This window comes from Microcebus murinus, chromosome 9, assembly GCF_040939455.1.
Source record: "Microcebus murinus isolate Inina chromosome 9, M.murinus_Inina_mat1.0, whole genome shotgun sequence".
Classification (NCBI taxonomy): domain Eukaryota; kingdom Metazoa; phylum Chordata; class Mammalia; order Primates; family Cheirogaleidae; genus Microcebus; species Microcebus murinus.
This window is the reverse complement of record NC_134112.1, coordinates 4,495,467-4,519,799: the sequence shown is the minus strand read 5'-3', so window position 1 is coordinate 4,519,799 and position 24,333 is coordinate 4,495,467. Positions and strand designations below refer to the sequence as shown.

General features: G+C 45.5%; 1 protein-coding gene across 2 annotated transcripts in view; it reads right to left on the bottom strand.

Annotated features, from left to right (window-relative positions):
- The window catches only part of COBL (cordon-bleu WH2 repeat protein), a 282,212-nt gene that overhangs the window by 217,834 nt on the left and 40,045 nt on the right, over positions 1 to 24,333 (bottom strand). The gene's annotated exons all lie outside the window — the stretch shown is intronic.

The window sequence follows — 24,333 nt, the reverse complement described above, 5'->3', positions numbered from 1 at the left end:
GGAGCCACCACACTGTGCACAGCATGAACACGCACAGAGACACGGTCCCAGTGTCCAGCACTGGTGAAAAGATGATGCTCCAACCCTGTTTCACTTTTGCTTTATTCGACACGAATGAAAACTCCCACCAACACGCCTGCCAGAACCGCACTTGCTCAGCAGCGCACCCAGAGAGGCATGGGCTCGAGGTCGCAGCTCGAACTCACGAGAGCATCTGTGACCATCACCTGGCTCCGTGAAATCTGCACTAGAGAGTGCTGGTATTTCAGTGTGACTTTAAAGGATGTATACACATCCTTTATGCAAGTACATTTTATGTTAAAACTGCTGCTTCTTCAGAGAGTTGGTCTTGGACCTTTACCAGCCCCCTGGGGAGGGTGGAGATGCTGGCCCGTGGGAAGGAAGTGGGCGGGCTCCGTACAGGCAGGGCTGCGTCTCGCCTTCCACCCCGGAACAGGACCCGGGAACCCCCTGCTGCTGTTCAGGTTGAGTAATGAGCAAACGCGGAGGCAAAGCACCACAGCCCCCACCATCTCTTGTCTTTTAGGGATTATTACAGAGAACTGAATCCAATCTGGAACAAGGTACTAAAAACACTTCAGTGAATTCTCAATGCATTCTCTTCAATAACGGAAGTAGATTAAATGTAATCTTTTAAGACTTATTCTAGTAATGGGCACTTAGCATATTTTACTTGCAGACTAATAATACTTTGCACTCGCTGTTCAGGACAGCAGTTCCGCATGTAACTCGTCGTAGAACATAAACGAACCCAATGCCAGTGACTCCAGGTGGAGCCAGCACCCCAGAAGTCCCGGGAGCTCCCCTAGTGCAGGTCCCATGGGAGACCCACGCTCCTCGCCGGCACCCACAACCACCGAGGCATGTAGGTGAACGGCTTCTGCTCAAGAGGCAGGGGAATGAGCTAGCCTCTCTTTCAAAGAACATACTAAAAGCCACTGTGGTTAGAAGAGCAGTTCTATGAAATGGAAGTTTGTATATTTAACAAACTAAAACATGGCAAGGAGAGAAAGAGGTTAAATACCCTTGAATCAAGATGTCCTCATGCCACACATTTTTCTAAAGGTAACAGAATACTCTGAAGACTGGCTGTCCTCACTCCTCAGGTTCCCGCAAGGTCTACCCTATACATAAGTCCCTCAGGTTCTTCAGAGACTACTTTCTAGCTGTCCCCCGCTGGACTCATCTCCAAGCTGAATACTGTAAAAAAGGTGCCAGGAAGTTCCAGAGTGGCCCATGATCTCTGAGGTCACCTGCTTGATGCTATTTAATGTTCTATCTTCAGGTCCATAAGATCCACAAACAAAAAGTGTTAACTTGGGGTTTTAACACAGCTGGGAACCCCTTCCAGAATCTATGCCAGTAATGTTTTATAGGTGTGATGACTGGATTTCATGCCACTGTGCCCCAAGCTGACATCCCCGCCACCCGCTCTGTTCTCAGACGCAAGCCCCTTCAGCAGAGCAGGGGACAGAGCTGCACCCTGACCCCACGCCCAGAGCAGTGTCTTCTACTGTGGGGTTGGCAGGTGCGTCCTCCCAGAAGTCCCTGTTGGATGCCGACGATGACACCTCCATGTGGGCTGATTCATCCAATGAGGCACAGCACGGAGGAAAGCCCTGGGTCGCCACCACCAAGGGAGGTCCAGGCCCAAAAGCAGCAGGGCTGGGTGGTCCCCAGGAGGCCACCCAGGGTCACCAGGCACCGTGGTGGGAAAGGACAGATATGGAAGGACATGGGCCTAGACTGGATCAACCTTCCACGCTTGGCAAGCTCACCTGGGTGCCGCTGCTGGGCCGCTGGCCTCCACCCCATGTGGGCAGGTCCCACACCCTAGGTCCCTCTGCTCTCTCCGGCTGCAGGCTGCAGGAAACAGGCTCCCAAAGTCACATGCGGTGATCCCAGCGGGGCCCCCAGGTGCTCATCGCTGCCACCCCCTACCACATGGGTCACTACAGCCCTTCCAGGTCCTGGCAGACCTCATGACAGGCTGCTGTCCTATCCACAGAGCTCCAGGAGCCCATACAAGAGAATGTGGCCCCTGGAAAGGGCCTAGATCATATCTCTGCAGGGGCTGTGCAGTTTCCTCTCTTCTCTCCTATCTTCTGTCTTCCCTGCCCCAGTTCCCTGGCTGGGACTGCTCCTTCCTTTCCTCTCCCATACCTTCTTCCATCAAAAGGGGAAACTGCTCCAAAGGATAGCCCTACACTCACTGCCTCAATTTCCTCACCACTTCAAAAACCGTCGCCTTTAAATCCAGGCTGCCCCTCCATTCCCCAGCCGACCCATCGCTGGCCTCCACAGCTCCCGGGCAGCCCTGCTTTTGCGGCACCAGCGTCTTGTGAAGCTGCTCCTCTGCCTATAGGCCTTCGAAGTCCAAGAAAACACTAGCTCCTCCTAAACACTATCCCGGACTGTTTCGCTAACACTTTCCTGACCCCGACCCACTCCTGCCAAAATTAGAAGTATTTTCTGCAACCTCAAAATTACAATTCCAATCCTGTGGTTCTAAACTTTCTCCATAGCTCTACAACATTTTGCTGTCCCCTCCCTCCCTTAGAGTAGAAGCCTTTGTCCTCTCACCAAAAGCGTTAGCCACCAGAGTAGCTAACGCAGCATGCTGAAACTGTGAGCTCAGCACATGGCTGTCACATGGATGGACTACACTCAAGAATGACATACAAAAGAATATAAGTTGTATGTACAACTTCATGCATTCTGTAAACATGTATCAGGACCTTACAACTTACAGGGTATTTCCTAAGGAGTCTATGACACAAATGATCCTACAATGTATGGTCCCAGATCTCAAGAAGCTAAGAGTCGCTCAGAGGTGATAAGACATACATTAAACTATTTACAATAAAAGAAAGCATGTTACTAAGGTTAAATATGTAAAAGTCACCTTGCAAACCAAAAGGCATTATTAAAAAATGTGAATAGATTTAAACTGTTATTATTGGCATTATTAAGTTATGCAAAACAAAGTTAGGTAGGACATTAATCCTGCCTGGAGAGTAATTTGCAATTTTGTGAGGAAATAATTTTACCAAAAATAACATATTACCCAAAGACTTAATTTTCAATATGGCAAAGATCTCTGTAAATGCAAAATATTATAAGATACCTATGAATTATAACATGTGATAAGTATATATCAATTGTCAATTTATTTTTAAGCAGAAAGGACTAAAAATATCTAGTAGCATTTAGAAAATATTTCATACTTTTAATAACTCCATGAATTTTAAACTAAACTAAATAAATAATTATTTAAATATCCTAGCTTTAATGCAAAAAAGCAAGTTAAGTATCTAAGTTCCCTACTTGAAATAAAAAAAGACTGTGTTGATAAGGGAGCATTTTACCATATAATTCGGACCAGGAAGAAAAATGGCTGCAGCACATCTGCCCAGGCAGCAGCTCCACTGGCAGGGCCCCTGCTCTGTCCCTGATGGCTCAGGAGCAACTAGGAAGGATGCTTACTGTCAGCAGGGCAGTACCACAGGACCCCTCCCCAGGACTCCTGCTAGTCTGTCCTCCCACCTCCAATCAGGGCTCACTCCCCAAAGCTCCACAGGTGACAGTGCCCTGGCACACAGCCCAGCATGCCCTCCCCACCCAAGCCTGGGCCCGGCGTCCCTACTGCCCCAATGTCAGCCTCGGTGGGGCTGCACATGGCAGGGTGTGGCATTAGATCAGGGCCATATGACCTTGATCTCACCCCAATAAAATACATTCAATGCTGATTAATGAAGCATTAAAATACTTATGAAGGAAGAGTTATTGTGGCTGCCATTCTACGATGCCCCTGACTTGATTATAGATCCTGCCACGTACATACAGAGTATTATCCTGCAGACATCTTCCAAAGTTAGGCAAGAACAAATGGGCTTTTATGTGCAGATGACTCATTTACATTCTTAATTATTTTTAAACTACATGAAAAAATAAGTGACCACATTGGTAAATTTTTAAAAGAAAAATTTGGGTGTGCTCCCTAAACAGCCCAGAGAGGACCCCCCAAACTGAGTCCTAAACATCAGGGCCCAGTGTGCCCCAATAACTCATTGCAGCCAACTCAGATGCAGCCCCTACAAACGGCCTTGCGGGACCAGTGGACACTGAACATCGTCTGCCCTGCAGTGACCGCGTCCTCCGTTCCTCAGGCAGGAGCACCATCTCCCTCCACCTCCCACCTGCCAGGCTCAACCACAGGCCTGTACCTTAAGACCGGAGGCCCTCAACACAGTTGAGTCTTCCAAAGGACTCCCAGCTGAGACTGGCCAAGAGCAACCCTGTGAACTTGGAGTCTGTTCCTTTGGGGCCATTCTGCCTTCCAGTGGTATGTCTCTTCATGTAAAGCCACAGCCAGTGGGACCATGCTCTCTCCTCCTTCTCAACTATCAAAACTGGCCTTTGGCACTGGATCTCCTGAGGTTCTTGCTAGCAATGTACAAATGATGGATAAGACTACAGTTCCCCTGGGAGAGTTGGGAATTGAAAAGGAAATAGTAATTAACTTTTAAAATCTTAACTTTTAAGACAGAACTAGTTGGCAGGATAGAAGAGATGGTGGCTATTTTTTTTTTTTCTTTTAAGGAAAGTGGACAAAGGTGGACAACTGGAAGGGTAGAGAAGAGGTGGCTATGGAAGCATCCAGAATCATCCCACAGACGAAGCCACTCCTGTCTCCTATAACCTGAAGGCGTTCCTGGGGTGTGTGTGTCTTTCTCCTCCACCTATTCAAGGTGGATCTCTAGAAGGTCTGCGTCATTCCAGAAAACAGCCTCCAAGTCGGTTCTTGCCATACTTGACTTTACTGAAATATTCTAAGGCAGATTGGTCTTGAATTACTATTGAAATAAGACCCTAAATGATTGTTTTACTTAGTTTATTTTAAAGAAAAAAAAACAGGCTTTGCACACAGAATTGTAACGTAGAATGCACCACCATAAGGCATACACATAGACAAGAGTTTAATATACAGAAAAACTATCTTCCTACTGTGCATAATCTTCCTGTTTATGAAATGCCTCTGCCTCGTGTCGCAAAACTTCCTTATAAAGCAATATTGCTCTGCCCCTTGATTCAGAATATGAAGAAAGATTGTGACTGTATGGGAAGAACCACACTTGACTAGAAGGGAACGTTAAGAACAACGGCATACTGTGACCATGGGCTCTGCAGTTCCTCAAGGAGACACCTGCAAACACTTCAGAAGACCTCGCTGGACAGAGCACCCTCAAACGCACTGTCAGCCGGTCATGCTGCCACCTCACGTCCAGCTGGATGGCACAAGATGGAGGGCAGGGCTCTGAAAATGTGTGCTTTGAATGGACATAACTACACACCTGGTAAACTGCTCTCCATTTTACAAATGGGAAACAAATGATCTTCGAAGATTATTTTCTTTTTCTTGTTTTCTTTTTTCTTTTTTTTTTTTGAGACAGGATCTCACTCTGCTGGCCAGGCTAGAGTGCAGTGGTATCATCATAGCTCGTTGCAGCCTTGAACTCCTGGGCTCAAGTGATCCTTCTGCCTCAGCCTCCCAAGTGTTATGACTGTAGGCATACGCCACAACGCCCAGCTTGTTTTCTACTTTTTGTAGAGATGAGGTCTAGCTATGTTGCCCAGGCTGGTCTTGAACTCCTGGCCTTAAGCGATCCTCCTGCCCTCGGCCTCTCAAATGCTGGATTATGGGCATGAGCCACCACATCTGAACTAAAGATTATTTTCTAATGACACAAAATGTCTGTAGTTTACGTCGGTTTTAATACTTCTTAACTTAGTCTGTGTAAATATCCAAATATGAGTAGTTTAAACTTACAAAAGCTAGGAAAAACATCTTCAATGACAAAAAATTTTAAGAAAAATAAAAGAAGCCTCAGACAGAATAATGGCCATAGACACAAAAACACTGACTAGTGATTAAACTAGATTTATAAGGAGAAAATTATTCGGTCATCTCCAAATCTACAGAAATAGATCAAATATAAGTTTAATTAGGGGGAACTTTACAGTCTTTATAATAATTTACTTTTTCCAAGCCGAGTGTGGAAATACCCCGGTGAGCTAAAATTTTTAAGATATACTTGAATAAACTGGATTAAGACTTATTCTGAACATATCCTTTCCTAAAACAGATCCAGGATAATTTACCCATCTCTGCTTTTACACCTATCCAATAAGTCTAAGTGTTGGAACTTTTGAACCCGGTGTGTATCTCTTATCTCTCAGGACTGCTGAGTATCAACTCCAGGTACACAGTGTTCAAGGTAAGGCTGTTTGGGAGGCCTGGTGCATAGGGAGGCCTGGTCAGGGAGCCACCAGGGAGCCACCAGGATGTGCAACACCAAAACTGAATCTGTGAACAGCAAGGAAGGAGGTAAACACAACACATGCACAGAAATATACAGCTTCACCATAAACACGAGACTTTCCTGGAAATTCTCTCCCATCCTCCTCCCACAGGATGTACACCTGGGAACGTGAACGTGAACCCACTGTCCCACAATGAATCACCTTCCCACGGAGGACAGAGCGAGGAATCCGGAAATCAGTGTTCCTTAATTCCTTCAACGATAGTCACCTGAATTCCTTAATAAAAGATTCCAATGACACTCCCTCCAATTACGTTTTTATGAATGTAGTAAGTTTTGTGCCTTTTCTCTAGGCAGAGCACACCCACATTCCTTTTTAACTGCCTTTGTTCCCTCTGACACTTTATTTTAATTTTGCTCTTCAATAAATGCTTTATTTTTCCATTTTCACCTCCCTATAATTCGTTAATATATCAGATTGAGCATGAGGTTCCCAGACAGTGCTGCCCGGAGCCTCCAGACCTGACCCGGGAGAGGAGGCTCCCACCCAGCCCTGCAGAGCAGGCTCTACGAAGCCTTCCTCAAGGACGAACGTGGAGGCGACACTAAACCCACCACACCAAACGCAGAGGCGAGGCCCCCTTGACAGGCCCCACTGACGCGAGGCCGCCGGGCGCAGCCCCCTCCGCGGCGCCAGGCCTGTCCGCCCACGCCAAGCGGCCAGAAGGTAACTGGGACACACTCGGAACTTGTCCCACCAGTGGGCGTTACCGATTCCCAAAGCAGAGCAGTTTTTGCTAGCAAATTTAGCACTGTCAGTTGCCCATGTTGCTATAATTATATAATTAAATATTACTTAAACAATGAAATTTAATTTTTCCAACAAAAAGTTGATGGTTCCATGAAAACTTTGTAAGATGCTGTGGACAAATTTTATAAAGGTTACTATCTTTATTAAAAAATATATTCTTTAATTGGTTGTGGGGCAGAAAACTATAAATGACAGAATGGAAGGAATTATAAAATGTAGAGCCATTTACTACACAGATTTTTGTGCAAGTATCTTCTATTGTTCCTGTAATTTAAAGAAACTGAAACTGAAATGTCTAGTTCCTATACTAATGAAATGGTTTACAAAGTTGCTCTTGAAGCTTAAACAGCAGACCCACAGGGCCAGGCCACACATGCCCGAGAGTAAGCTGGCAAAAGCCCGACGCATGCCGCGTGGGTAGGGGCAGGCTGGACCACGCCCACTCGCTCCCCGACTGGGCTCCGCATGCTGGGAACGCCAGCAAACCCACCCGCAGCTCCACCCACGCACACAGAAGGGGCCTTAGCCCTGCGTCAAAGAATCGGTCCATAAACGTACTCTACACGTTTTCATTAAAATAAAGTAATTAAAGTATGTATATATCATATTTTATGATTACCTGCTTTAAATTTTTAAAATATCTGACCAACTACTACAAAAACCCTACTTGCAATGATTTTTACAGTGCTGTTAAATCTACTTAATGACAGCCATATTCTAATAATAGATTGTAGTATACAGTCTAAATTTTAAATGACCAATAACATCTTCAGCAGTTAATGGTAAAGGTCACCTGAGTGGCAGAGCACCAGGGTCACACCCGCAAATTATGACACATAAAATATACTTAGGGGAGGACACCATGAGAATGTACATGATCAGGTATCTTGCTTCCTATAAACTACACAGCCACTAACTCTAGAAGCTCAGAGAACAAAATGTATCCCACACCCTATTAGCTCATAATATCCATGGGTGAAGGTTGAATGTTAGCAACTTTGTGTGACTCACAGGACACCCTGGTGACAGGGGGTTGTGTGCACTCATTTCAGGAAGCCGCCAGGTACATAAAGGTGTGCTGATTTAACCCAAGTATGATCTTCGTTCGGCAAATGACCTACACCAAAGGATTCAAGCCAAGCTACTGCTGCCTTAAAATAGTTTAGATTCACTTAGAATTTGTTTTTTTTTTTTTTTTTTTTTTTTTTTTTTTTTTTTTTTTTTGAGACAGAGTCTTGCTTTGTTGCCTAAGCTAGAGTGAGTGCCGTGGCGTAAGCCTAGCTCACAGCAACCTCAAACTCCTGGGCTCAAGTGATCCTTCTGTCTCAGCCTCCCAAGTAGCTGGGACTACAGGCATGTGCCACCATGCCCGGCTAATTTTTTCTATATATATTAGTTGGCCAATTAGTTTCTTTCTATTTATAGTAGAGACGGGGTCTCGCTCTTGCTCAGGCTGGTTTCGAACTCCTGACCTCGAGCAATCCGCCCGCCTCGGCCTCCCAGAGAGCTAGGCGTGAGCCACCGCGCCCGGCCTAGAATTTGTTTTTAATGCTAGTTATCAAGATTTAGATATATCTATAAAATATCAAGATCCTTGAAGGTCAGGATCATATCTCTGAATTATGTTGAATTCTCCATACCTCATGAAGTATTGCAGGGCATGGATGTCACTAACTGCACTTTCCCCACTGCATACTGAGATGACAGTGCGAGATACACAATAGGCACCCCTCAAATATCTGTTGGATTGAATAGAAAGAGTGATACAAAGAAACTGAAATTGTCAAGCCTACAAAAATGTTGAAAGATGAGTACAATAAACTATCCTCAAACTTCCCTAAGATTCATTTTCTCAATCTGTGAATACACATATGTGTATATGCGTGCACACACACACCCACTTTTGTGTTCTGAATCATTTGAAGGTAAGTTGCTGAGAAAATGATATTGCACCTTAAAGTACTTCAGTAAGTATCCCCTAAGAATAACGACAGTCTCCTACATAACCTCAATGCCTTTGTCACACTGAAAAAAATACGACTCGACATCTAACATAACCTCAAATAAGTATCTTTTATAGTTTGTTCTTCAATCCAGGATATAATCATGGTTCATGCATAGCATTTCCTTGTTATATCCCTTTAGAACACTTTCCCCTATATTTTCATTATGTTTTGTTTTCATGACATTTACTTTTTACAAACAGCTTTATTGAGACATAACACACATACATACAATTTGCCCATTTACACTGTACAATTCAATGATTTTCCATATATTCACAGTTTGGGGTCCATAACCAAAATCAATTTCATAATATTTTTATCATTCCAAAAATAAACCCCAAACCCGTTAGTAGTCACTCCCCTTTTTCTCTCTAATCTCCTCAGTCCTGAGCAACCACTGATCTCTTTTCCATCTCTATGTATTTTCTCATTCTGCACATTGCATATAAATGGATTCACATAATACGTGGTGTCCTGTGACTACCTTCTTTCACTCAGGTTAATATTTAGAAGCTCCATCCATGGTGTAGCGTGTGTCAGTCCCTCACCCTCTTATCACTCTATAATCTATTCAACTGTATGAATACACCACATTTTATTTATCCATTCAATAGTCGATGGTCATTTTAGTTGTTCCTATTTTTTGATCATGATGAATTAATACTGCAACCGGATTTGTGTAAAAGTTTCTGTGTGGACACGTTTTCACGTGTTTTCAGCTAGGAGTGAAACTGCCGTGCCACCTGGTCAAACACCTGTAACATCCCAAGGAGCTGCCAAACTGTTTTTCAAAGTGACTGCATCATTTTATATTTCCATAAGCAATTTGTGAGTGTTTCAACTTCTCCACACTTATTACTGTTTTTCTTTTTTATAATAGCTATTCTAGTGGATCTGAAGTGGTATCTCACTGTGGTTACTATCTGGCTATCTTTTTTGGAGAAATGTCTGCAGAAATCTCTTGGCCACTTTCCAATTGTGTTATTTTTTTTAAAGTTGAGTTATAAGAGTTCTTTATATATTCTGGATGTAAGTCCTTATCAGATATTCATTCGATTTGAAAATATTTTACCCCAATATGTAGGTTGTCTTCACTTTCCTAATGGTGTTCTTTGAAGCACGAAAGTTTTTAATTTTAGTTTTATCCATGTTTTCTTTTGTCCCATATGCTTTTGGTGTCATTTCTTGAAAGTCCTTGCCTAACCCAAGATCACAAAGATTTATTTCCATATTTTCTTCTCAGAGTTCTATAATTTCAGCTCTTATGTTTAGGTCTATGATCCATTAAAACTTAATATTTGTGCATGATATAAATAAGGGGTCCAATGTTATTCTTTTGTACATGGATGTCCAGCTGTCCTAGCACCATTTGTTGAAGAGGATATTCCTTCCCCATTGAATGGACTTGGCACCCTTGATGAAAATCAACTGGCCATACATGTAAGGGGTTACTTCTCGACTCCCAATTCTACGCCATTGTCCTAAGCCTATCCTTATGCTTGCACCACACTTTCTTAATTACTGTAGCTTTGTAGGAAGTTATGAAATCAGGAAGTATGAGTCTTCCAACTTTATTCTTTTTCTAGACTGTTTAGTTTTAGTTATTCCAGGTCTCTTATATTTCCACACGGCTTTTAGGATCATGAAACTGAGTTTTGTGGTGACTTCAATGCACCACAATGTTCCTTGTTTTAAGGAACATTCTCAATTTGTTCAGTTGTTTCTTCATCAGCCAATTCAGATTAAAAGCTTTTCCTGGCAAAAAAATACCACCAAGTAGTATAGATGATTTCTCATAGCATTACACAAAGAGGCACAAATCATGGGGCTGATTCAAAGCTAGAGGGATGAGTTAAGAAGCTGTCCTGGGGACTGCTCCACTGTAATGTTATGTCTTTTCCCTTTGGTAAGAATAGCAATCTCTGGGATGACGCCTCAGAAAGCATAAATATTCAATGCTCCAACAATCTGTCACCCAGTGATTTTAGCATCCAAACAGGATTCTTGCCTAGGTTAAGGTTTCAAAATGGTGATTTTTTAAATTTATTATTTCTTCTGAATTTATTAAGCTGACATCCCTGCTTTCTCTCTCCTCTTTATCTATTTGAGAATACTACACACTCTTAAACCTTTTAATTTAACACATTATAATTTATGACTAGGATTATTCTGGCCAGCAGGAGGCCCTTCAAGTCAACCCCTAGGTCTTCTGTACATACTCCACAGGTCTTTGAGTACTTTCTTATTTTCTGGCACGACATGCCCAGGCACACTGTCCTCAAGACCTGGACTCAGCCATTTCTCCAAGGATCCATGTGGGAATTACATGAACAGTTAGAAAGGTGTCTTTGCTGTGTGCTGGGGGTGGGGTGTGGGAGAGAGATTCATGCTGCTTGTATCCCGTCTTCCACAGTTCAACCTTCACTCCCCAATAACATCAATATATTTTACTCTTTTGCACTATCCTACAATACCCAAACAATAATTTAACAATTACAACACCAACACCACCATTAACTATAATTGTACCAGGTAAATCTCAACAGTTTTTTGACATTTCTTTTATTTCTACAATATGCTCCACTATTTAGATGTTAATTATATTAAAATATGTTCTGCTAAAGATGTTTATGGTCAGAATTATCAGAATTAAGTCTTTATTCTAGGTGGTTATGTTATCAACTTTAGGCAGTTAGAGTCTTTGTTTTTATTTGATTTCAACTTTATGATTTCTTTTTTTCAATTTTGATACTATTTTGTTTTCTGAATATGTAAAACACTGGGTGGTTCAAAATCAAAATTATATAACAAGGCATATATATTCAAAGAAGTCTCACTCCTATTTTTACGTTAGATACCTTATTCCCACGCCCTCATCCTTCTAGTTTTGTTTTTATTTTTGTTTTTGCAAAACAAAGCAAATGTGTGTTTATTCTCATTTTCTCTTATTTCTTGCACAAAAGGTTACATGCCACAAATGACTTCCATGTGCTCTTTTCATGTGACAGTGATTACTAGAAATCACACCATGTGGGCTCACAATGATTGTTCCCTTTCATTTTTATGGCTGATGCCAAGTAATATTAGTAGATGAGGTGAGACTGTGACCAAATTTTTTTGAAGAAAGAGAAAGCATGGGAGGCAGATGATTTCTGGTGCTTACACTGTAGTTTGGTGCAGAATTAGGTGCTATTTGTGCTAAACTGGGTACGACACCCAAACTTGTATACGAGGGAAAATACAGCATTCACTTGCAACAAATAAAAAATGCCTTCAACATCTAATCTTGAACTTGAACTACACCAAGTTTCAAATGACATCCTAGTACCCCCAACCCTCCCCCGCCCATATCTACCTTTCATCCTCTCTCCATTCCCCACTTTGCCACCTGGTTTAAGGTATTCATGTGGCCTCCCCAGCCCTCTCAACCACTCCCCTAAATCTGAGTCTAGGACTGCTCACTGTTAGGAATTCTCTAGAAAGTGGCCTACTGGGTCCTTGTGAGTCCATCAGCCAAAATGGAGTGACCTCTATGACCCTCTCCCGAAACCCCAGGGACACCACCCAGGCTAGCGAAGGGGACTGGGCCAGGTGAAGACGCCAGCCCTCGGGGGCTGGCCCGACCCGCTTCAGGGTTCCTCGTGACCCTCCTCAGACCTCAGTCCAGGCTCTGTAAGCGGGTGGGATTTGTTGGTTTCTCAGTCCTTGGGTAATATTAATATTTAAAAGTACTAACAGTATTTAAAAAGTTACATCCTATACCATACTTCAACGTCTATGTTCCTCTCCCCACTTAATGAAACAGTACCCGTGGCTAGTTCAAGCTGTCAGCCAAGCATGCACCCCTTAAGACTACTAAGAAACTAATCACAGGATCTAAGTGAAGCCTGGATCAATCTGAATGTTTGATTCTATTTTTGACTCTCTTTAGACTATGCCAGATTCCTCTGCCTAAAAATAACCATTTAAAATACATAATGTAATTAAAAGAGGGATGATTCTAGCTACCTGACACAGCTGCTATGAGGAAAAATGAGAAAACGTAGTGGGCACACTGCTGGCTGTACCGTGACATTCGGCTAATCTGTGTGGACTTTCACACACCATTCGTGTTCTGGGAGAAGAGTCAACAGGCCCCTGCAGCCTTTCCTGTATCTCCCCTTTACAAATTCACCAGTGGCCAGGCTAAAGAAACCCTATGAAATGACACGCTCGGGGGCTTCATCACTTGCTGGGAGACCACTGCCTTTCATTCTCGAGGCGTGCCAATGCACACAGAGGACGTCTTCTCTTCCAGGAGGCCGGAGTGCCACGGCCAGAAGTTTGGCAGGACAGGGGGTCCCCCGTGGAAGAGAATGGACAAGACTGAGCACATGCTAAGGACGGCCATGGCTTGACCAGGAGTTCCTCCTGCCGGGATCTACTTCCTCCTCCTGGCAAGGACAAGGAGGATCACAGCCTGCTGCGCGCCAGGCTAGGTGTGTGTCACCTCCTGATGTGCTGAAGACCACACATGGAGGCAGGCAGCACTATCCCTGTATGGATATGGGAGCAATGAAGGCCCTGGGGGTTGCCTCATCTGGCCGCCGCCACTTAGCTGACCAGCCGCGCCGCCGGCTCTGCGTAGTACAGGGAGCCCCCCACGAGCACGAGGCTGCAATGCCATGCCCGGCAGCCTGGACTCAGGGCCAGCACACAGCCATCTCTCCACCAAAGGTCTGGCGGCTATTTTTACCCCTTGCTCGGAGCCCCCGGGATCTCATGTCACACTGTCGTGGCAGCTGCACGGCCAGTCCCAAGCACAAAGACGGGAGTGTTCCCAGGCACGCCCAAGACTCCAGTCCTTTAAACTGACTCTGTGTCAAGCTGCCCTGGGTACTTTATCTGACAAAGAACAAACTAGCATTCTCAATCTATATATACTTTAGAGCACTAAATAAAAGGCTGAAGTCAAGGCACAAAAGGTCTGGCCACAAAATTCTCAGGGCCACAAGTGGGTCTTTGTGTGTCAGAAGAGCCCGCTGCTGGCGCCCTTCCGTGTACACAGTAACTCGCAGGCAGTGTCCAGTCTCAGAACGCCATGAAGAGGCAATGACCACACCAACGTGGGTCTGCGCTTTCACTCAAAGTTAGGTCTCGGGGAAAGGCCCAGGGACGACGGCTGCGAGCAGCACCCTACTGGGATCAGCACCGTGACTCCCAGGGCGACACCTCCCGAGTGCACTCCTCCCAGCGTCAGGCGGCTGTGTCCTCACTCACAGTGCTCCCAGGAGGAGGCAGGGCCAGGTCACCATCACCATTACTAGTGAGATGGAAGCCTGGAGCAACAAGGAGACCTGGTGGAGACTACCAGCTTGTTAAATGACAGCTGCTCTAACAAGCGGTTTTATTACCTCGCTATACTGTTTAACCCAAAAGTATTTCCCGTCTGACGGCCTGCTTTCCTGAGTCACTGCCCAAGGGGAATGATTGCCACTTTTCCTAGATGTGGGGTTTTACATACAGCACCAGAGCAGAGTTAAAGTTTCCTTTACTAATTTTACTTATTCATTCATTACATTGTACAGACAAGATTTTAACAGGGAGTGAGGAAGGCTAGAAGAGCAGAAACTACCAGTCCAGGATAAGTGCATAATGCCCAATAGCCAGGAGCTTTCCAGAGTCGCACGACGAGATTCTGAGCTTCCTAGCACTCCTAGCAAAGGTGAGAAGCAATGCCAGTGTCAAAGCTCACATGTCCCAAGATAAAAGAAGCCAGTGCCCTGGAGGACCGGTGTCCTGCAGGCCCTCATGGTGAGGACATGGTGTGAAATAGCAGACGATGTCCCTAACCACATACTGAAAAAAAATTGCTCTAAAAGTCTTCCAATAGCTGCTTCTCCCCTCAATAAAACTGATACTACACCAAGGGTCAGCTCAGTAGAAGCTAGTACATACAGAGACCAAACAATGCAGACAAATATGCAGCTCTCCTCTGGTTTAGTTTGAGGGTAAAAGATAGAATATCTACAGGAAGTAGAGGAATACGGCATAGTAGGTGAATGCACTGAACTGTACAAAGCACCACCACAATTTTATAAATTATGGAATTAATTTGATATATTCAGAACATCAAATATTGTTAAGCAATATACCAAAGTTTATTCTTCATAAGGAAGGTAGGCTTATAAGCCTAATGTTTAAGTTGAATATGCTTTCATTTGAGAACAAGTTCTCAATTCTGGGAATATTATAGAAAAGTCTATAAAATATACACATACCCATAAGATGTATAGATAAAATACACTTCAGTTGAGATTATGTTTATAAAAAACATTGGCAATAACCACACAAAATATGTAAGAAAAGAAACTTACGACATTTTAATGTTTAGAAAAATAATCTGATCCAAAGAAAAAGAGATACATTAACAAAAGCATTAAAAATTCAATCATATTTTATGAAATCTCCCCTCTCTATCCCTGTAAGAATAGATCTACAATTAGGTATCTATAATCAATGAAAAAATGTTCTGATCAATGAAATTGATCTAAGCTTTCAAGACACTGTGTATTTGTCATAACAAAGGGAATATATTATTATTTACCTGTAATATAATGTACTTATTTGCTAATTTTAAAATTACTTTTCTGGAAATATTAATAAGATGGCTCCTTTTGAAATATATTTTTATAACTAGAAAGCAACACTTTACTTAATGAAGATAGTTATAATCTACTACCCTAAATAAGTTAATAAACATATTATTTAAAAGCATATACTAGATTCTTCAATTAATGGTTAAAACTAATATTTTTAAATACCTGAAACAAATTATGAAATGGATCTTATATACCTTATTTTTTAACTATATTATATCTACAATTTGTATTGGAAATGAAAAGGGAGAAAGACTGCACAACTTTTATTCATTCAGTCAGTCACTCGAAGACATTCGCTGCTTATCTCCTGCAGGCCCGCCTCGGGACGGGCGATGCCACAGCGCAGCCTCTGGCCGCGACTGCTGCAGGAGACGCCGAGAGCCCCGCCTGCCCCTGAGGGGGGTAGCAGGCCTGGCACACTTCAGTTGAGTTATGCGTGGGCCCTTTCTGCCTAAAGAAGAGGGGCGGTGGCCTCTGGGGTCGTTCCCAGAGGCCATGGCTGAGCTAAGTGTTGGGGAAGGGACAGGCAACAGAGGGCGGATCTGTGTGAAAAGAAGACAGGAAGGTTGTAGGACGTGTGAAGAATGGGTTGCAGGGACGTCGCAGTGGGGGACTGAAGTTGGGCAGTAGGGCAGCCGGGGAATGGCACAGGACCAGACAGCAGAGCCTGGACCTTATCCCAGAGGTGACAGGAAACCGGAGGACTCCAGGCAGGGCAATAACAAGTTTGCATCTGCACAGTCATGGCTTCTCTGGAGGTATGAGAAGGGTGGGTGCGGATCACGCCCTGCCTTTCCCAGCACCTCCAGCCATTCTCCCCAGAGCGCGCGGCTCCTGCCGCACCGCCTGCCTTCCTGTTCCTCACACAAGCCAAGCTCAGCCCACCCCAGGACACTTACACATGCTGCGGGACACCCGAGCATGGCTCACTCCTCTCTTCATAAAGAAACCTCCACCCGGAGGCCCTCCTGACAGCCCATGCACAACAGCAGCCCTGGCAACGCTCTCTTTCGTCTCTGCATCATTTCCTGATCGGAGTCTGAGAAGGCGACAGGGCAGAGAGCAGAGAGCCCCTGACCAAGGAGGCCAGAAGAGGAAGAAAGAGTCGTCAGAGTCACAAGCTGACGAGAGACAAAGGACAACAGGATTGGCTGACGGTTCCGTGGTGGGTGGACTTAGGAGTGGGTCTGAGACACAAGGGCAAACAGCCCCGCTGGGAAGGGCGGGCGTCAGCACCCTCCCGGGGCCCGGCTAGGGAACGATGGCAGGCACGGCCAACGGCCAGGTCACTGCGCTGTGAACCAACGGGGCGCTGGGAGTGGCACTCTCCACCTAGTCACCATCATATGGAAGTCTGGAGAAAAAGGCAAAGCGATTTACATGAGCGGGTTTATTCAGACATGCCCGTGTTCAAACAGGCAGGAGGGGCTGGGGGTCTGTCCAGGAGCATTTACTGCCGAGCGTGAAGCGCGGCATCCGGGTGAGGAAGGACGCAGGGTGAAGCACAGCTCTGCCTGCCTCGCAGGGCTCCAGTCTCCCAGTGGGGCTGAGGAGCGTGCCTGGAACGCTGGCAAGAGGCACAGGGCACAGAGGCGCCTGACCGATCTGCCGAGGAGCCCGAGACCAGGTGTCAGGGAAGAGAAGCTGGCGTCACGGTGGGGGGGGGGGGGGGGAAGGCAGGACATAGATGAGCCTTGTCTTCTACACCAAGGCAGGTGGGACTGACATGCCAGCAGAGACCTGCACATAGGATGTCAGGATTCACTGAGGTGTCATTAGCAATGTTCCTCTTAATAACAAAGTGATAGTTCATGGAGTGTGGAGTTACCACTGGGTCACCTGAAGTTGCCCCAGACACGGAGGGTGGCCCTGGGAGAGGATCCTGCCTATGTGTGCTCCACTGGGGGGAAAGGGCCAGAGGTGAGTCCAGACCAGGGCTCCGGGAGCATGCACCACTCAGTCAGCGAGGTCGGGGAGCCGCCCCTGCAGCAAGCACCGCCATGCACACAGGGAGCACCGCCATGCACACAGGGAGAAAATGGGTGCTTCTAAGCAGGCATAAAAGGTCAGAGGGATATGTTTTAAAATTATATTTTTGGCAGCAATGTGGAGGGTGGATGAGAAAGGTATGAGGCTTGAGCAAGAAAATCAGAATATTTCAGGAGCCCAGGAAAGAGCTGGCAAGAGCTGAGAACTAAGGCCATGAAAACCGGCATCGAGAGGACGGCGGCCACCCCAGCCTCCAGGAATGTGCGGGGTGGATGCCTACAGTGGTGGTGTCCTGCGCCTAGACAGGGTAAGAGGGTGGAGAGGCACCTTGGAGGACGACTGAGAGCCCATTGGACACTTCAACTGCCAGCTCCTCCCCGCAACCATCATCAGGCCCCTGTGCATGGAAAGCACCCCAGGAACCAACCACCACATGTACTGTGTCAAGTTCACTAAGTCGCTCTGCCGTCTGGGCTACAAAACCCAGAGGCAGAGTTGGTCTCCAAGAGCCCTACAAATGCAGGCTTGGGTTCTGGTCTGCTCAGGGTGCAGGGCCACTGCAGTACCCACAGGCCAGAGTGGAGCCTGGCCTCCTGCTAGCCACAGTCAAGATTCCTGCATGACTACTGTCTAATTGGAGGTTGAAGGATTAAGGCTAAAGGGGCCAAAGACAGAGACATGCTGAGAAAATATGTCCACAATGGCATTCATAACTAATCTTCATGGGCAAGAAAAAAGATGTATTTTTTTACATGAAGTGGGTAGAGGTCCCCACTTTGGTGGTAAATTGTGGAGCCCATGCCTCAGTGCTTTTGGCTGAAACTTCAATATCTGTAAGGATAAGGAGCTCCCGGGCGTGGCTGCCTGGCCGGCTGGTTTCAGCACCAGCCAGCCTGCCTGTAAGTTCAAGGGCTGCCCAACAAGGTCTGGGAGAGAAAACCGGCCAGACTGGTTTTGTGGGTGGTAATGCTGATAGTGACACAATCCTAATGTCACTAAACACCTTCCTGGCAACTATCACACATCATGTAATGATTCCTACACACAAGCAGTTGACAAGGGAGTATTACCCCCATTTCAAATGTGGAAAGGAGGTGACTAATACTGACGGAACACTAGCTATAAGCTAGGCACTGTGGTAAGCACCTGAACACAGTGTCTGAACCAGTCTTTGTGACAGCCCACAAGGGAGGTGCCATTACCCCACTTTCATAGAAGATGAAACTAACTTAGAGTAAGTAGCTGTTAAAAGATACCACAACTGGGAGGGGAGGAAGCCTGGACCCCAGCCTGGGTCTGTCTGAGCCTGACCACCTCCCATGGCCAAATCACAGCCCCCAGACTCAGAATCGCTGATCCAAACTGCGGGTGTGTGCAGGAGGCCAGGCGTCAGCAGGCTGCTCCTCACGGCAGCAGAGTGGAAGCACGTGCAGTGCCCACCCGCGGGCCGGGACGCACCACACAGCGGACGGGGAGTGGGAGAGCGCTGCGTCAGAGTTAGATGCTCCACGTAATTGCAAAACAAAAACCATATAATAAAAAGAGCAGTCCCTAACATTTGAAGCAAAATGAACCAAATGTAACTGTGCGTTAAGTCGGTGACATGGAAACCCAGCGGCGGGGTGGGTCGGCGGAGCGCAGGATGGAACACAAGGCGCAGTGCTGGAGGTGCGTCCAGGGTTCACGGTACTGCCTCCCTCACAGGCGTGCGCGGCACTAAATTTCACATGCAGATGAAGCGCTCCCTAAATAAATGCTATTTTTTAACTGTGGGACTTGAAGAGGTCTCAGATGTCAAGCCTCAGCTTCCTTCTACTCCTTCTACTCCCAGAACATCCAGAAGGCACTCTGGTCCCTCAGCTGGCCAGTCATGCTTGTGTTTCCAATTTGAAGTCCCCCGAAGAGGCATGTGGCAGTGGCCCACGCCTGACAACCAGCAGCAGCACTGGGGATGCCCCACTCGAGAAAATCCGCACAGCAGAACCTCAGGGACAGCCCTCTCTTTTTCCTTTAGCAGCCAGCTACCCACCTATCTCAGCTTCAAGGCAGTTTCTCAAGGCTAGTGCGGCATTTGTAGCCCCACCACTACCTCCACCAAAGACCTGGGGAAGAAGGGTAAGGGGTCAAGCACCCCAGCAAACAGAGGGGAGAACCAGAAGAACTGGGTTCCAGAGAAGCCCAAAGGAGGGACAGGTGTGCCCACCGGGCAAACCACCAAGAGGTTTAGGGCAGAAGGCTCCCCTGTTCAGGGCTGGATGGCGACAGGCCTCACCTTTGCTCCAGGAAGGACACAGGTGGACATGAGGCGGGTTACTTGCAGCCCTGGGAAAAGAACTTACCTCTGTCCAAAGATCCAAAGCACACGTGCGCAGAGTGAAAGGGAGAGAACGCAACTCAGCCGGAGCCACCTCGGACCCCCGATGCCGAGGGCGGCGAGACAGGGCCTGGTGTGGATGGACGCCTCACGTGCCCAGAGGGCAGACGGGCAGGTGGGGCGGGGAAGGCAGGCCCCGCCTCCAACCCCCGGTGCCAGGGTGGCTTGCGTTCGTTTCTTCTGGGGCCCTCCCTCCCGCCCCGGCTCCCAGACTTCCAGACAGGTTCAAAGTCCATGTGGATCAACTATCTATGTGGACTGGCAGATTTTTACCATATAAGAAAGTGTACGCCCAGCAACAGTGTAAAGGAACAGCCAGTGTGAGATTTCTATCACATCTCTGAACTTACAACAAAAACTAGGGCCAGATACAATTCAGTGGACCAGGGTATCCCTAGCTGATTTTTGTTTTGTTTGTTTTTGACTCACCATTCCATTCACAGTAATGTATAACCTTACAAGCTCTCTGGGGTGAATGTAATACTTAATAACATTCATCAGACAGAAAGACAAACTTTGACATTTTTAAGTAATAGTCATACATGCTGATAAAATATTTTAACTTTGTGGGAAACAATTTTCCATGTGGGCAAATTAATTACAATATGATGAATTATTTCATTTTCTGTATGGAAACTAACTAAATGTATAGCGAAATACAAATGGAAATTTAACAATGTATTATAGGCAAAAGCTGCTCTTATGAATTGAATTATTTATTTATTTATTTTGCTTTAAAGATCAAATGGCTCTTATTTTATATGACACAGAACTGGCTTTTCTGGCTACCACTTGCAAATACTTCTGCATAAATAACAGGGGTGGTAAGGACAGGCTCTGATCCCCAGAAATGGAAAGAAGGAGAAGGACACAAACACTCGTGCAGAGGTAACTTTTTGACTTAGTTTTTGAGTGCTACAGACTCCTAAGACCAAGAAACGTAATGTTTTATTCAGATAAGTCAGCTTAGTTGCCTCTGGAAGAATATTGGAAGGCAAATTTGCAAAATGAGTCCCATTTTATATTCCCTATTAACTTACATTTCAATATCAATGCCCCTCTTCTTCCTAATTTCAATCAGTGGTTTATTACAGAGCTAAACTGAACACTATATGATTACAAATGAAAAGCCTATAAAATCATATCGTGGTCAAGAATTCCAGAGGGCTTTGCGATGAGTACAGAAGGTGTGCAATACACACTCTCGACTTTTAGAAATCTCCGATCTTCCTCCGCATGATTATGGAGGCCACACATAGGCCAATGTTAGAAGAGAAACCTCTAATAAAAATAATACTTTTATTTACTTAAGTTTGATATTTTAGTACATAAAAATTTGAAAACATTGTTATCTCCAATTTTTAAATAATGCCAACCCTCACATACTTTCAAAACCTCCTGTTCTAAAATGCTCCATGAAAGATTTCCACCTACCCCCGAGGGGACCAGGCCCTCCTTAGGCACAGACACGTGGGAGAACAGACCACTGCGTGGCCAAGGCTAATGACAATGGCCTTTCATGCCGGTGAACAGAACTTCTGTTGCATGGTCCCATCCAAACAGACTTCAGGCTTCTACCTCCATTTTTGTGTATTTATTTATAAATTATATACACATTACTAGTATACTGGGAACATTACAGAAATTACACAGAAACAGAATTTTGGAAAGAAAAAGATAAAATTAAACATTTTCTCCCCAAACCTGCCAGATCACGAGGCACACCCACAGGGCCCAGGCCTCTGCTCTGGAGAACCACATGCTAACAAATCAGCTCGTGAAACATCCCTGCTCTGGCACTGCTGGTAGAAAGACGAGGGTGGGACAGCCTCGCCCCCTCCCTGGGGCAGGTGCCCACTGCTGGTCCTTGGCTCCGCGTGTCCCTGGGGCATCAGTCCCGCCCGCACGCATAAGAACCTCTGTCCTCATCACTCCAGGAGGGCAAGTGACATGTAACCAGGAATCTTGCTCTGAGCAAGTGTCACAGAGCCAGGACTGGAAGAAAACAATAACAACATCCCTAGTAATTTTTCTAAAAGAAAAACATAGAAAACATAGGAAAGCATACCCTATAGCATGATAACCATCCACCACTGGAAAATCGCCTCTGCTCTGCCCTCTGAACCCGCAAGCTCCTCCACCATCCGCCCCCCGTCAACCAGAAGAGCAGGTTACCAGAAGACCGCGGGAAAGCCAGGGTACCCTGGGACTGACTGCCCAGAGCTCTTCTCTCTGCTTCTTCAGAGACCTAGAGCTAGGATGATGGCGGACGATGCTATAATAAACAGAGTCTGCTTTCTCTTCTCTGCCGGTACTTTACAGACCCTTTCTATCAGTTTGCTTAGAGTTTCAATTAGAAAATTGATGTTCACAGTTACACCAGCACTCCCCATCCAAGAATCTTTGGTGGCGAGACAATGCAAGCTCTGTCTCCCTGACTGAAGAGGTGGCAGGAGAAAAGCACCGAAGAAAACCCTGAGCTGGCCGACAGTGGCACTGCCCCAGGGCTGGCTGCCCCCTTACGTGCGGCTTCTCTTCCCTCTGGCTGAACTTAGTCATGCCAGCAAATTAAGAAAATAGAGGCTCCCACAACTTTCCAACAATGTGTTTCCATCTGAAGTCTATTTACACACCCTCTGAAAGTAGCATAGGCAGCACAGCACCTGTGCTGCTGCACACCTTTGCCAGGCGCGAGCTGGGCACCTGTCTGAGCACACAGAGCTTGGCTGGAGCAGATTAAAGAGCAGCCTTTAAAGACAGGAATTGAAGAGGTTTGCTCTAGAAAGGTTTCTTTATGTAGCTCACATATAACAAAACTCAAAGCCAGGACTTGCTCTGAGGTGGGAAACAGCAGTAGTTCCTTCCGTTCAAGAAAGAATTCAAAACAAGATTGCCTCCAAAGACACGCATTCTTGGTTAGAGTCCTGAACTTCCTCAATATGCTCATTCATTCACAGATTTGTTACGTGCCTACTGTGTGCCAGGCACTGTTCTCAGGACTCTGGCAAGGAAGGGAGGGTGAGTAGCACAGGGTGAATTTTGGCAGAAGACAGAAACATCTGGCTTTCTTACATGTGAATCGTTTCTAAAACAGACAAAGCTTTTCACTGGGTAGAGATGATGTGAATACAAATACTCCCATGAGAGACAACATACTAGCATCATTTAACCACCATTGTCAGATCCTATATCTTGAGACTGGAGTGTAACAGGAGACTATTCTAAAGAAAAATCGGGTACCAAAAGGGGAAAGAATAAATACAGATACTAAACTTATACAAGGAGATCTCTGAGAGACCTGAAAGTCTTTTTCCTCAAATAATGACTTTTGTTCATTTTTTTAAGAGACAGGGTCTTGCTCTGTTGCCCAGGCTGGAGTGCAGCGGTGTGATCATAGCTCACTGCAAGCCATCAACATCTAGGCACAAGTGATCCTCCTGCCTCAGCCCCCAAGTAGCTGGGACTACAGGTGTGCACCACCACACATTCATGGCTAATTTTTTTAAATTTTGTAGAGAAGGGGTCTTGTTGCCCAGGCTGGTCTCAAGTGCCTGGCCTCAAGCAATCCTCCCACCTCAGCATCCTAAAGTACTGAGATTACAAGCATGAGCCACTATGTCCAGCTGATTTAATTATTTTTACAAAGACAGTATGGGGCTCATTAGTGAAGGAATATGGACAGGCCAATTTTCCTCCTCACTATTAATCCAAATTCTACTCATCCTATAGCATCATCGCAAGTCCAGGAATCCTTATATGGCCACTCAGATCTGATTCCTCTCCATACTGGGGGTGTTAGTGCATTGGTTCACAAGCTTCGGTGCATTTTATTTTGCACTTAGAGAGCTTCTCATAAATGCAGATTCCCTAGTATACTCTGATTCCTGAATATTTAAAAAGCATCCTGGGTGACACTGAGCACTGGTTTGAGACAACAGAAAACAGGTGCCAAGAACAGCTCCTCATTATGGGTCTGGTCTACTTAATTAACTTCAACCTACTTTCTGTAATACTTAAATCCAGGTATTTAAAGAAGTGGAATAGTCATTTCTCCAAAGAACACATACAAATGGCCAGGATGTATATTAATAAATGCTCAACATCATCAATCATCAGGGAAATGCAAATCAAAACCATAAGTTATTACCCCACACATGTTGGGATGGCT